Source organism: Mus musculus, chromosome 9 (assembly GCF_000001635.26).
Source record: "Mus musculus strain C57BL/6J chromosome 9, GRCm38.p6 C57BL/6J".
Taxonomy (NCBI): domain Eukaryota; kingdom Metazoa; phylum Chordata; class Mammalia; order Rodentia; family Muridae; genus Mus; species Mus musculus.
In genome coordinates this window covers 64,765,208-64,780,551 of record NC_000075.6, presented here as the reverse complement: position 1 = coordinate 64,780,551, position 15,344 = coordinate 64,765,208, and the positions used below count along the sequence as shown (strand labels likewise).

Here is a 15,344-nt window from a genome sequence, read left to right as displayed (position 1 = left end):
TTTATTACTTCATTTTGTTTTGCTGATACAGGATGTCACGAAGCCCAGGCTTGCCTTGGACTGTAGCCAAAAATGGGTTGCACTAATACTGGGATTACAGATTATTTGTTGTTGGGTATGGAACCCAGGGCTTCAAGTATGCTAGGCAATCACCCTACCAACTAAGCTACCTTCCTAGCTGAGGATGGGCTCTTCATGATGCAATCTGTTTTAGAAAATATCTAGTTTCCTCTCTGTTCTAGTGTCTGCCTGTCTGATGTCCCTTATAGGCAAAGAGTTCTTCCACAGATCGTCTAAAGCCATCTATGACATTGGTGAAAATGTTCACACGTATGTACGTATGTATCGTTTACAAACCCGAAGTTCACAGTGAAAGAAAAGATTTGTGAAAGAGACTCCTCTGAGTGACGTCTGTGCGCAGGAGATGGTCCTGTTGTGACTAGGTGCAGAGAGACAGCATAGCATGGCTTAGGGTGTCAGCTCATATTCAGACCACAGATAAACCCTGTCTCAGGACACCAGGAGTGATGCACCACTGCTCCCATCAAGGTCTTAGCATTTGAATATTGGCAAACTGATGCTGTCTTCTTCCTTCCGGTTCTCAGGAGAACAGTTTGTAGGTGCGCGGGATATGAACAGGAGAGATGATCCACAGCGATATCTTCTACGTCTCAAATGAGTAGCATCCGCTAGCACCCATGTTTGCTAGAACAGGGTTAAGATTTTTATCTGAGGCAAATGTGTTCACAGCAGGTGGCTAGCAACCCAAGTGCAAACACCAGGCTTTCCCATTTTCTTGTAAAATAACGAGACACCTAGTGGTCACAACATGAAATGCATTTCTGAAAAATATTCAGTTACTATCCAGGTAAATACTGACCACCCCAATGTTTAATTTGACAAAAGTAATTATGTACTTCCTGGTGTGCCAGGGTATTTTGTATCCCAGGTTGCTCTCAAACTAGCTAAATGTGACTTTGAACTTGTAATTCTCTTGCCTCTGTCCCCTGAGTGCTGAGATGACAAGGATGTGTGACCATGGTCAGTTTGTATGGTGCTAGGTATGGAACACAGGGCTTCCTGCTCACTAGACAAGCACTCTGCCAACTGTGATACATCCCAAGATTCCAAATGGGCTGTTGTTAGAGAATTTACTCAAAGACAGGATCAGACCAACCGCTGAGCCACATTAGATAAGCGTAAGACACATTGTTTATTATATTTCACAGCACTCCATAGCTTTCAAAGACCTTTCAACACTGCACCTCTTTTCTGTACAATAAACACAACAAAGCTGGAGATAGTGATCAGCGGGAAGCGCTTATGGTTCTTGCATTACATCAGAGCTCTGTTCCTCGCACCCACATCGGGTGGCTCACAGCTGCCGTATTCAGCTCTAGAGATCTAATGCCCTGTTCTGAACTTCACGGGCACCTGCACACATGTGACATGTACACACAGAAACATACACACCTGCACCCGCACATATGTGGAATATACAGATACATGCACATTTTAAAAAACAATAAAATAATAGGGAAATACAATAATAGTATTTCCTTATAGGTTGGAGCTCCCCAAGGGAAGAGGTCACAGCACTCTCCCCCAAAACTGACTCTGTGTCCAATACATAAGGACTAGGTGCTTGGTAAACGTTTGATGAATAGGGAGCTGGAGAATTGGCTCAGTAGAAAGCAGTGACTGCTCTTGCAGAGGACTTAGGGTTCCATTTCTAGCACCTACATGGCAGCTCACAACTGTAACTCCAGTCCAGGGTAACGGACATCCTCTGCTGGCTTCTGTCGGTGTCGGCACTCAGTGCGGGCGGTGCACAGATAGACATGTAGGTCAAACAACTATGTACATAAAAGAAAATAAATATATATTTTTTAAGTTTGATGAGTTGAACTGACTGAGAAGCTAGCTATCCCAAGAAGCAGGATGGTTTCTCACCTTTCTTCTATATGAGGAAGCAAAAGAGCACAGGATAGAGAATTGCCTTTTAGGTAAATAATGATTCACTATGACCCATCCCCTACATGGCTTGGCTTTTGCCATGTCCAAACAGACAAACAGACCATGTAGGAAAGCCATTGGCCTTCATCTATTTTGTTTTGCTTCTAAAAATTTATTTCATATATATATAGTGGGTGTGGGTGTGGGTGTGGGTGGTGTGTTTTGAGTGCAGTACCCTCAGGGGCCGGAGGAGGGGGCATCAAAACCCTTGCAGCTGGAGTTACTGGAGGTTTTGAGCTGCCCAATGTGGGTATTGGGAACTGAACTCTATTCCTCTAAAAGAGCAGCATGCACTCTTAACTGCTGAGCCTTCTCTGTAAATCAATGGCTCTCAACTTCCCTAGTGATGTGTAATATAATCCTATAATATAGTTCTTCATGTTGTAGTAAGCCCCAATCAAAAATTTGTTTTCATTGCTACTTATAATTTTGCTGCAGTTATGGATTGTAATGTAAATACCTGTGTTTTCCAATAGTCTTTGGTGACCCCTGTGAAAACGCTGTTTGACCCTCCAGGGGCTCTCGATCCACAGGTTTAGAACCACTACTCTAGATCCTCTTCTTTTGTTTCAACTTAGCAGCCACAGTCTTAACTCCATGATCAGGGACCCTTCATGGGATCATGTCTATGTCAGAGTGGTTACTACTTGACCTAAGTGAGGCTCTGGAAGGAGGCCTTCCTCAGAGGAGCTTCCATGTTAAGTGAACTAGGCCCACCCTCCACGTTCATCTCGTGATGGACTCCTGTAGTCCTAGCCTTACAGATCACATGCTCAGCCTGGAACCCAGAGCATAGATAGAACATTATGCTTACATTCCCCAGGCTTTGCCAAAGGACTCATAATCCCAAGTTGTCTTTGGCCAGGCTTTGTTTTTGGAAAGCACTTTAGGAAAAGGCCCTCCCTCATCACTCACATGGAGCAAAGCCAACACACCATGAGCCAGTGTTTCTCAGACCGGGAGTCATAGACTCCTAAGCATCCCATGGATGGGTTCTCGGGTCTAGGGGTTATCTACAGGCATTTGTGATTTCAGGTTTCCTCTGTGGTCATGTGCAGCTAACATCTTCTGGATGACTTGGCTAGCCACCTCATGCATGTGTATATGTGTAACACTGAAGACTAAACTGGGACCTTGTGTATGACGTTAAGCATGTGTGCTACCACTGAGCCACACCACCAGCCCATTCATGCGTGGATCTTGAAATAAGATTGCACTGCTTCCAACTAAGACATCCTGGGGGCTGGGGACAGAGCTCAGTTGGTGGAGTGCTTGCCTAGCTAGCATGCACAGAGCCCTGCTTCCATTCCCAATCCTGCATACTGAGCACGGCAGTGCAGGCCTGTGACGCTTGTACTAGGGAGAGGGAAGCAGGATTATTGTTCAGGGTTATCTCTGGCTACAGACTGAGTTTGAAACCAGCCCGGGATTCGTGAGAATCTATCAACAAAACAAAACCAAACCAGAAAACAGGCCCACGTACTTGGAGATTGTTGTAGGGCTCAGACCCCTGAGCAAACGCAGCTGCCAGCTTCATCAGAGCAACTCTGCCTGCTTGCAAGGAGCTCCAGGCTTATTCTCATTCCCTTCTATGAGGAGGAGGAGGGGAAGATACTGTATTCTTTTTTTAAAAATATTTTTATTAGGTTTTTTCCTCATTTACATTTCCAACGCTATCCCGAAAGTCCCCCATACCCTCCCCCCCAATCCCCTACCCACCCACTCCCACTTTTTGGCCCTGGCATTCCCCTGTACTGGGGCATATAAAGTTTGCAAGTCCAAAGGGCCTCTCTTTCCAGTGATGGCCGACTAGGCCATCTTTTGATACATATGCAGGGTACTGTATTCTTACCTGAGATTTCAACCACACCTCCCAGCCATTTGTCTGCCACTCTGTTCAATTGCACATGGCTGAAGCCTTGGAGGGCTGGGGAATTTTAATGGAAGGGCCTCTGCCTGGCTGGCTAGGAAGAAACCATCATCCATGCTCGGTAAAGACTTTTCAAAGCAGCTGCTCAGGAGTCGCCACACTCCTGTCAGTTGCCCCTCACACAGGCTCTATAAACGGGCTCCCGAAACTCATTGGTCCCCCAAGATGAACTTTGGTAGAATTGAACTTTGCTTTGCCATTGGCATTTTATGAGAAGGGGGGTAGATGTTGTGTACCCCCTCCCTGGGAAGTAATTCTCAAAATAGAGATCAACTAAAATTATAAGTGATTTTTTTTTACTGAGATATAACTCACATGTTATAAAAATTTATCCTCTGAGTATTTATCCTATTTTGAGTATTGGCATGAGCTTGTGCAGTCCTCACCACTATATAATTACAGAACATTTTCACCCCACCCCCAACCCCACCCCCAACCCCACCCCCACCACTGAAAACCTCCTCATATCCATTAACAATCTTTATTCCGTTTCCTCTCTAGCCCCTGGAAATCGCTAGTCTACTTTCTATCCCTTTGGGTTAGACCACTCTGAACATTCCATTCAAATGGATTCTCAAGATAAGCTATGTCTGGTTTCCTTCATTTAAAACAGTTCCAAGATACATCCAAATTGTAACATCAGCATTCCTTTAATTTATTTTGACGTGTGTGTGCATGTGTGTGTGTTTGTTTCTCGCATGTATGCAGGTGCCTGTGGATATCAGAAGAGGGTGTCAGATCTCCAAAATTGGAGTTACAGGCAGTTGTGAGCTACCCGTTATGTGTGGTGGGAACCAACTTGGGTCCTCTGCAGAAGCAGTATACACTCTTGACTGCTGAGTCGTCTTAACTCCCCACCCTTAGTTCATTTTTTTAAATGGCTGAGTGATTTCCCCATTGCCTTTCACTGCCAATCCGCACATCTGTTGATGCACATCCGATTGGGTTTTCCTTCCTGTCCACTAGGAAGAACACTGCTACAGGAAGGTTGTGGGTCTAACATGTGAAAATCAAGTTCTTCAAATGTGTTCTTGGGTCCCTGACTTCTCAAATTTGAGGAATACTGACCCAGGCTCACCCTTCTACTCAATCAATGAAGAAATTGTCAGATCCCACTCACAGACTCATGGGAGTGTCTCTGACTTAGACGGTGAACACAAGCTTGCTGGTTTTGTTTCTGAAGTTCCAAGAGTCATGCAAGAAGTCGTGCATGCTAGGTTGGGTGACACTCAAGGACAGGGGTTAACAGTAAGTCCCTTCCTCTGTTTCTCTCCAACTTAACTTTTGAGATGGAGTCTCTTATTGAACCTGTAGCTCCCTGATTCAGTTAAACTAGCTGACTGTCAACCCCCCAGTGTCACTGTGCCCCTACCTCCCCAGCACTGGGATAGCAGCTGTGTGCTGCCTGGCCCAGCATTTTTATGTGGCTTTTGGGGGGTCTGAACTTAATTAAGCCCTTAGGCTTGAGCAGCAAGCAATTGACTGACTGAGCCATCCCATACCACCCAGCCCCCATCCATTTTGCCATTTTTCTTATTTGCATAGAGTGGATCTCTTCATGTAGGGCTCTCTCAAGTTCTCTGTTTGGTTATGTGGAGGGCCACTGTGTAGCAGCATTGTTAACACTTAAATAGGGACATAACATTTGTCAAATAGGGACACAACATTTGTCGATTTAACTGGACGAAGTGTTTAATTCTCCTTACTCCTGGCCTGAATATCAATAATCATCCCTGGGGCTAAAAGCCAGTAGAATCACCTGGCCAAACATCCCCATTCAGCCACTTTTCCCAGAGTGGCCTCCCAGCGGAGCCATAGGGACAAACAAAGCTGTTGACCCAGTTTGAAGGCCTGGAAAATCACGTGAGTCACTGGGACAACAGAGCAAAGTGTCAGGCCCCTGAGAAACCAGACGCACAGTTTTCCAGTGCCCTTTGTGTCCCTCTAGGGTGGAACTGGGAGCCCCAGGGTGGCCTGTCATTTTTCACCAGCTGCTCCTCTGAGGGGTTTCTGAGTCCTCAGCCCCGTGACTGGAGCAGCAGGAACCCGCTTCTGTTTTCTTTCCAGCAGGCTGCACACACAGCAGTCTGGAGAGTGTTGGCTCCAGCTATAGGAACCAAAGCAAATGGGGAAACATAGAGGATGAGGCAGAGTGTAGTTTGGAGCAAGGCCACAGTCTCTCCCTGGGAAGGACAAGTTGAAGAAACGCTAAACGATTTAAACCGAAGATGGGGCATCCAAAGGCAATATTTTAAAATCAAACTGACATTAGCAAAGTGGGGCATTGCAAAAAGAAGGGGGAGAGCACCCAAACTACTTCAGAGTCTCTTGTGAGTTTCTGAAGACAATCTACCTAAATTATACACAGAGCTGGGGAAATGTGGTCAGAAAAGTGGTGCAGGGCTGGAGGGATGTCTCGGTGGTTAAGAGCACTGACTGCTCTTCCTGAAGTCTTGAGTTCAATTCCCAGCAACCACATGGTGGCGATACACTCTTCTTCTAGTGCGTGTCCGAAGACAGCTGCAGTGTATTCTTATGAATAAAAAGTAAATAAATATCTAAAAAATAAAATAAAACAAAGCTTGTGAAGAAATTGAACATCCATCAAGAAAGAAAGAAAGAGAGAGAGAGAGAGAGAGAGAGAGAGAGAGAGAGAGAGAGAGAGAAAGGAAAAAGGAAAGTAGAGCAGGTACAACTGTTAGTGGGGTAGGTAGTTTGCTGTCTAGATGTTGGAAATAATAGCCAAAGCCCGATAGGTCCCCAAGTAACACTTCCCGTGTAAAAAAAGCACTTATGGGGAAGAATGGCTGTGTTACTTTGTTTTCCATCACTATAACAGAATACCAGCGACTGTGCCATTTATTAAGCAAATGGATTGATTTAGCTCATAGTTTTAGAGACAAGGAAGTTCAAGATTGGGTTGCTGCCTTTGGTGAGGGTCTCTTTTTGTGTCATAAATTGATGCAGCAGGCAGCAGGGACATCAGGAAGCAAACATGTGTAAGAGTGTCTAGTGCGCACCTAGGAAGTAGAGGGCAGGGATAGAGGCAGCCTGACACTAGCTTGTTCTTGCTATCACTAACCCAGTCCTACTAGCGTTAGAATTCACGGCTTTCCTCTGTCACCTCTAAATGGCCCTTCACCTGTCAACACTGCAACGTTGGTGACTAGGCCTCGGCATGTCACTAGAGGTGTTAGAATCAGAGCCCAGGCTTCAGCAGCGCTAAGGAGCTACACTGGGCCACTCACCCACAGTCGTCCAAATCATAAGGCAGTGGTGAAAGTCGGAGACACTTATTCAAAAGTGGCCTTCTGGGGAAGAGGAACTATTAAAGCCATCTATTGACCTCCAAGTCCATCTTTGGGATCCTGACATGAGTTTAAATAGAAGAGCAGAGGTGTGCATCCCTGAGTAATCCTGATCACGATGTGCTCCCCCTGTCATTGACCCACCATTGTCTCAGCTCCCATCTCTTCCGTAAGGTGTCAGAACCATGTGAAATCTCTTCCTGGAGACAAGTCTTCATTCATTGCTGTGTTCACCCCACTCCACCCCACCCCACCTGTCACTCCCAACCCTCTGGCTAGCACCAGGCTTCAGCCTTTTTCTTCTCCCAACATGAGACACCTATGGAAATTCCAAATTCCTAGGAGCCACTGTTTGGTGACCAAAGGGAGGGGCACGCAAGGTGTGTCTCTTCAGGACATTTTTCCTGAGCTGCCAAGATTGGTCATCAGTAAAGGAGCTTGCCACACAGGCCTGGTGACCTGAGTTCAATTCTTGGGACCCATGCAAAAGTGGAAGGAAAGAAGGGACTGCACAAAGCTGTCCTCTGACCTTCACATGAGCGCATGGCACAGCTCTCCATCATGCATGTATACACATATAAGTGTACACACACACACACACACACACACACACACACACACTGAGTGTCTTGTTACATAGCCCAGACTAGCCTTGAACTCTGGGTCCTCTCTCTCTACCTCCTGAGTACTGGAATTGCAGGCATGAGCCTACACACCTAGCTATAACTTTAATTTTTTTCAAATCCTATTTTCAATAATGGTTCTTAAATGCTTTAACCTCCTTTGTAGCCCACCGCCCACTAAAGGTAGTGGAAAAGAAAGAATACGGGGAGGTGGACCTGTTTAGAAAGGTTCTTCGGAGCAACTCACATCTGGAAAATCAGCAGTTGTCTGGAAATCAGCAGTTCAGTTCACAGGTTAGCAGGCAGCAGCAGCAGCTCCATCCACTCTCAAACACTTCACGGATACACCAGCAGTCCAGTTTGGTAGAGTCGGGATAGCAACTGCGGTGGCACAACCTAGGAGAGACAGCCAGGCTTCAACCTTGGCTCAAGTCGGCAGGAACTCCAGAAATACTCAGCTGTGCCTCTCTCAGGGAAGTGAAGATCAGCGAAGATGAGAGATCCACAAGCGTTGCACAGCTAGCTCTAAAAGCAAGCCTAGCTCAGCCTTTGTCATTCTGTGGAGTCCTGTTTATCCCCTCCAAATATCATGTGTCCTCCACATGTGTTGCCTCCAAATATCACGTATCCTCCCTGTGTCTTGCCTCAGCACCTGTATCCAGTCAGCCCGAGTCCTTGGAAATGGCAACAAACTGCAGCACACCACCAGAAAATTGTTGGTGCGTTTCTCTCTCTCTATGGAGTCCCGACAAATGCAGCTCAACTATGCAATGTAAGGCAGACTAATACATTCACGTAGCAAAGAATCTTTCATCACATGTTCTTACATGTGCTTGCTTTAGCAGAACATCCTCTCCTGTGTCTGCTCCATCAAAATGTTTCTTCACGTGTCTGCCTTAACCTTTCACATCTGTGTCCACATTAACGAAACGCTCCTTCAAGTGTTTTCCCCAGCAAAACACCATCTGACCAACTTTTCAACTTCACCTAGCTCCCACTATAACTAGAATTGACACTATCAGGGAGAGTCAGTTTCTATGTGTAACTCAGTCCAGGATCGAATCAATTCCTACTCATTGAGTGCTTTGAGTGATTACTAAGTTCAAGGGCAAATGAACTGTCTGTCCTTCCTGGTTGTGGAGGGTACATCTGTGCCTGGAATAGCTAGAGAAAGACAGTGGAGTCAGCAGAGTTTGGGTGTCATTAGCCCTGCCACTCCGGACCCCTCACTTCCCCTCTGACTTCCTCTCCCCTCTGTGCCTCGGCAGATCTGGCAGACAAGCAGCAGCTTTGCAGGGGTGTCTGCTGCCCACTCTGGTGCCGTCAGTGCACATTGCTTCAGAGTTGCTGTCTCTGGGCTTGGGCACAGAGCCAGCCGTTGTCTTTGTCATCAAATCCCAGGGCTGCCCCAGGATTCTGAGTGCTTTACAGAGTCAGCAAGCCAGCCTCGGACATGCATTTAGGAAGAATATAGAGGCTCTGAAAAGAATATTCAGAATGAGATGGTAGAGATAAAGGAAGGGCAGAGCTAAGAGAAAGGAAAGACTCTGATTCTATGTTGCTGACACCAGTAGTTACTGCGGTGCCATCGGCACTGCCTACTAGACTCTTCTGCGAAGACAGAAATGTCTTAAAACAATCATGCTGATACAGCAGCCACACCTGGCTACTGAGCATTTGAAATGTAGGTAGCTAGCGATTACATTTTTATTCTCTTGAATTTTGATTAATTCCAACTTAAATAGATACATATATCTAGTGCTTTATTAGACATATGAAAAAAAATAGTAGAGTGTGCTGTGGGGTGAGGTGGTGCAGTTCAAAGAGCATGAGAATCTGAATTCAGTCTCCAGAACCCATGTGCAAAAAAAAGCTAGGTATAGCCGTGCGTGCGCATAATCTCAGCACTGGGGAGGCAGAGATGGGTGGGTCCCTGGGGCTCCTTGGGCAGCTAGCCTGGCCTAATGAGTGAGTTCCAGCTAATCAGAGAGGCTGTCTGACATCGATACTGGCTCTCTGGGTTCAAATCTCAAGTCTCTGTGCTATTTCTGTACACAGCTCCAAGATGAGGCTGATAAGATTGACCTCATAGGAGTCATGTGCTGATAAGGAGACTGGAAGCTCAGGTGGGGGAACCATTTACCAGTGTACTCATCCATCAGAAGTAGCCACAGAGGTCTGGGAGAGGCACGGGCCTGAGGCCATGCACCTTGCCAAACACCCAAGAACTCTAGATGACCACCTGCATTGTTAAATTGTTGGATTTGCCTTAAAGTTCTGACATTCGCAAACCCCTGTACTTTAGATTATTTATGTATTATTATTAAAAATGTCCATTGTGTATATCCCTTATACATGGTATTGTTACATAAGAACATTTTTTAAAAATAGATTTCTTTATTTTTATTTACGTGTGTATGCTTGCACATATGCATATGGCTGCTCTTGGAGGCCAGAAGTCGACATCAGATCCCCACAAACTGGAGTTACGAATAACTGTGAATCACCAAACATGGGTGCTGGGAGCTGAACTCAGGTCCTCCACACGAGTAGCAAGGGCCTTGACTGCTGCGCCATCTCTCCAGCCGCAGTGACATCTTTATTTAGGTAATGGTTGCATGTTGAGTATATTCCCATAAGCCCTGCTCCCCTTCTCCCTGTCAATCCCCTTTGTTCCCCTAGGAAGTTTGGTTTCTACTGTGATATCAAATATCCATGCATGATTTTAGGCATATTAAAGCTATATAAAATCTTCTATATATAATCTATATTAAATCTAGGAACCACAAATGAAAGAATCCCATTACCTTTTCGGTTTTTACTTCAATATTTTGCTTTTATTCGGAAAAGGAGGCAAGGCAGACTTATGGATTTAATTTTGCAAGCAAGAAAACAGACCCAAAGCAGGGGAAATCAAACAAACAAAAACCCAATTGCCCCAAATTGTCCTGATGAGCTACCAGGGGACAATTCGCCCTCTGTGGGTCAAAGCCAAGGGTCACTCTATCCCAGCTTAGAGGTCTGTCTTCCGACTTCAATTCTGCTGCCTTTGGCTTTGTAGTCAGTCTAAAGAGTGTTTGTCCCTGCACTGACGCCAAGCGGTTCACAAAATCAGCCACATAACTCTGCCTTGCTACCAGAGAGCCCCATCCTCTTGGCAGCGAGCACTGCTCTGTCCTGCCGCTGCCTCCTCCTTTCGGTGGCTTAATCGTTGCTTGTTTGCCTGGAATTATTTCCACAACCCCTAGTTTTAATCTAGAACTTGGCATGTCTGTTTGCCTCCATTTTCATGCCTATAATTATTTAATTGCCTTCTTTAATTCCTGTAAACAAGAAGTCTGTCATCTGAGAGCAGCTTAGCAACAGTCCAGGCCGACAATGAAAATCCAGCTAGGAAAAGTCACTTGCTTGTGGTGCACAACAGCGCCCCCTTTTGACCAAGGCATTCTAGTTTTTTTTTTTTTTTTTTTTTTTTTTTTATTTATTTATTATATGTAAGTCTAGTTTTAAGGGACCCAAATAAACTCAACATAGTTTATTGAGGTGTAATTGGTGTTTTTTTTTGTTTTTTTGTTTTTTTGTTTTTTTGTTTTTTGAGACAGGGTTTCTCTGTATAGCCCTGGCTGTCCTGGAATTCACTTTGTAGACCAGCCTGGCCTCGAACTCAGAAATCCACCTGTCTCTGCCTCCCAAGTGCTGGGATTAAAGGCGTGCGCCACCACGCCCGGCCCTGTGTAATTGGTGGACAATTATAAATTGCACCACTAACGGAGCAATAAGGTTTGTGTGTGTGTGTGTGTGTGTGTGTGTGTGTGTGTGTGTGTGTGTAGATAAGTAAAAATAACTTTGTTGAGCTGGAGAGATGGCTCAGAGGTTAAGAACACTGACTGCTTTTCCAGAGGTCCTGAGTTCAATTCCCAGCAACCATATGGTGGCTCATGACCATCTGTAATGGGATCCAATGCCCTCTTCTGGTGTGTCTGAAGACAGCTACAGTGTAGTCATATAAATAAATAAAATCTAAACAAAAAAACAAACAAACAAAGAAACAAAAAATCCCAACCCACCAATAGCTTTGTTGTTTTTATAAAATCAATACTCTTTTTAAAAATTAAATCTCGGGCTGGTGAGATGACTCAGCAGGTAAGAGCACTGACTGCTCTTCCGAAGGTCCTGAGTTCAAATCCCAGCAACCACATGGTGGCTCACAACCACCTGTAATAAGATCTGACGCCCTATTCTGGTGCATCTGAGGACAGCTACAGTGTACTTATTTATAATAAATAAATCTTTTTAAAAAATTAAATATCTTCTTTAAAAGGGGAGGTGTTAAGGATGTAGGGTGCTTGCCTAGCAGCACAAAGCCCTAAGTTGGACCCTCAGAACTCCATAAATGTGGGCCCATAAATTGGCCATAACTATAACTCCAACACTGAGAAGGTGGATGCAGAAAGACCAGGAGTTAAGGTCATCCTTAGCTAAATAGTGAGTTTGAGGCTAGCCTAGGCTATCTGAGACCCTGTCTCAAACAACAAATAAATAAACAGGGGAAAACAATAGCTAAAAATCATGTGTGTGGGGTGTGGGTGGGGGAGCTCCTCTATCACCACTCACACTGCCACAGACAGAACTACTACAGCAAGGACTCTCATCACCAGTCAGCCATTTTGTGTAGCTGATCATTCTATGGGCTGCCTCAAGAACCACCCACCACAGTCGTCTGGCTTGAGAAATTCTATTGCAGACATCAGGGAAGTAATAAAATAATAATAATCAGATAAAAACATATGGAGCAGCTGAGCATGGTGGTGCTCACCCAGCACTCACAGAGGCAGGAGGCAGGAGGCAGGAGGCAGGAGGCAGGAGGCAGGAGGCAGGAGGCAGGAGGCAGGAGGCAGGAGGCAGGAGGCAGGAGGCAGGAGGCAGGAGGCAGGAGGCAGGAGGCAGGAGGCAGGAGGCAGGAGGCAGGAGGCAGGAGGCAGGAGGCAGGAGGCAGGAGGCAGGAGGCAGGAGGCAGGAGGCAGGAGGCAGGAAGGCAGGCAGATCTCTGAATTTGAGGCCAGCCTGGCCTACAGAGTATGTTCCAGAACAGCCAGGGCTACACAGAAAAATCTTGTCTCAAAAAAACAAAAACAAAAACAAAACCCCAACAATAACAAAACCAAAATATATGGGGGCTAGGGAGCTGGCTTAGTTGTTAAGGGTGCTCTTATGGAGAACCCAGATTCTGTGCTCAGCAGTAATGGGGAGGCTCATAACTGTCACTGACTCCAGCTCTAGAGTATCAAAGACCAGGCATGCACATGGTACACAAACATATAGACATGCAAAAATTCATATACATAAAATAAATAAATTGTAAAATGATTATCTAACAACAATTTTTTAAAAACCCATGTAACCAGGCATGCTATAATTCTAGTACTTGGGAGGCCAAGACAGGGAGATTTCTGTGTCCAGGGCCAGCCTAGGATACTTAGTGAAGAGTCCAGAACATTCTAAGCTATAGTGAGACCCTGACTCAAAAAGAAAAGCAAACAAGCAAAAGTATATGTTCATACACAAACAGAGACAGGTCTGTCTACATGAAGTGGTTCCTTCACTGCAGTTCCAGATCGTTCAGCCCTGTCCCAGACAGGACACCTGGGGGATCTCCATAATTAGTCTCTGTCAGGATCTTCAGGCAGACGCCTGTCTGAACTTTGGTTTTCTGATATTTCCCTCCCTGAAGTTTATTGCTGGGGAAATGGCAGAAATGAACCACAAAGGCATCTGGGACCTCATGGCCTGGTGTGGCAGTTTTAAGTCTTAAGGACTTTAGACCTCTCATGACTAATGTTTTCACCCAAGATTTATAGGAAGAAAATACAAATTCCCCTGAAATCCCATCACACAGAGCAGGAACTGAAATTCCAGTGAGTATTCATTAGACATCTCTGTGCAGAGTGTACCCCAGTATGTCTACTCCTTCCCATGCTTAGGACTACAATTTACAAGTGTTTCTGTAACTGCTGCATTTTGAGATTTTTTTTTAAAAGACAAGTCCTGAGTTCAAGTCCCAACAACCACATGGTGACTCACACCCATTTGTAACGAAATCTAATGCCGTCTTCTGGAGTGCCTGAAGACAGCTACAGTGTACTTAAATTAAATAAATTTTAAAAAAAGACAAGTATTCACTGTGGCCTTCAACTCACAGAGACTGTCCTGCCCCTGGTGCTATTAAACACATGTGCTACCATACTCTGCCCAAGACTTATTTTATTTTTAAATTGTGTGTGTTTGCGTGGGATGGAGCATGAACACGTGAGTGCAGGTACCTTAAGAGGCCAGAAGAGGGCATCAGACCCCCCTAGAGCTGGAGTTATCTGAAGTTGTGAGCTGCCTGCTGTGTGTGCTGGAAACTGAACTCGGATCTTCTGTGAGAACAGTGCATCCTCTCAATTATTGAGTCATCTCTTTGGTCCTGTAGCTGATATTTTCTCTCAGAATATGAGGTGGATAGGTTTCTGGGTCAGTAACTGTAGAGAACACTGAGGTTGTTTCCTCCTCCTCCTCCTCCTCATCTAGTAGCACTGGAGCTTGAACGCAGAGCTTGCATATTCTAGGCAAGCATTCTACCACTAAATCCTAATGCCGTGATTGTTCAAGGATAACAACTATTTGTATTATTTATAAACCATGATTTATTCAACCTGTCTCCTATTTTTTATTACATTCATTTATGTTAAGTAGGAGGGGAACCTGCATGTGGAGGTCAGAGGACAACTTTCAGGGGTCAGTTTTCTCCTTCTCTCATATGGGGCCTGGACACTGAACTCATATCATCAGTTTTAGCAGAAAGTACCTTTACCCACTGAGACATTTTGCAAGCCTGGCCCCTAGTTTTGAGGGTTTTTTTTGTTGTTGTTGTTGTTGTTGTTTTTGTTTTTTTTGAGGGGGAGGGGGGATTTTTAAAGAATTTATTTCATGTGTGAGGGTTTTGCCTAAATATATGCATATACACTATGTGCATGCAGCACCTACAGAGGTCAGAGAAAGGTGTTAGATCCCCTGAGATCATCACAGGTCTTTTAAAGATTTATTTATTTATTATATGTAAGTACACTGTAGCTGTCTTCAGATACTCCAGAAGAGGGAGTCAGATCTCGTTACAGATGGTGAGATGGTTGTGAGTCACCATGCTGGGATTTGAACTCCAGACCTTCGGAAGAGCAGTTGGGTGCTCTTACCCACTGAGCCATCTCACCAGCCCAGGGTGCTGGGAATTTAACACGTGTTCTTAACTGCTGAGCCATTTCTTCAGCCCCTGAATTTTTTTTTCTTCTGAAATACCATTAGTACACAGTGACAAATATCCTGTTTTTTGCTTTTGTGCGGTTTTCTCCTCAGGGTGATTTTCCAAAGGGAACTAGTTTAATATAGCAATGTGTATATTCTCTTGATTTGATATAATTCCCTATCTGC

General features: G+C 45.0%; 1 long non-coding RNA gene across 4 annotated transcripts; it reads right to left on the bottom strand.

Moving 5' to 3' along the window:
* Positions 1-1,189: 1,189 nt before the first annotated feature.
* On the bottom strand, positions 1,190-9,149 carry Gm36365. 4 transcript variants are annotated; one of them, XR_003948343.1, is made up of 5 exons: positions 8,705-8,941; positions 8,125-8,273; positions 3,869-3,980; positions 3,500-3,605; positions 1,190-1,856 (listed from the first exon to the last, which is right to left on the bottom strand). It is a non-coding gene; the product is annotated as a predicted gene, 36365 (long non-coding RNA). The 4 variants fall into 4 exon arrangements; XR_379557.3 differs by lacking the exon at positions 8,705-8,941 and having other exon boundaries at positions 8,125-8,633; XR_379558.3 differs by lacking the exon at positions 3,869-3,980 and having other exon boundaries at positions 8,125-9,149.
* Between the last annotated feature and the right edge of the window lie 6,195 nt (positions 9,150-15,344).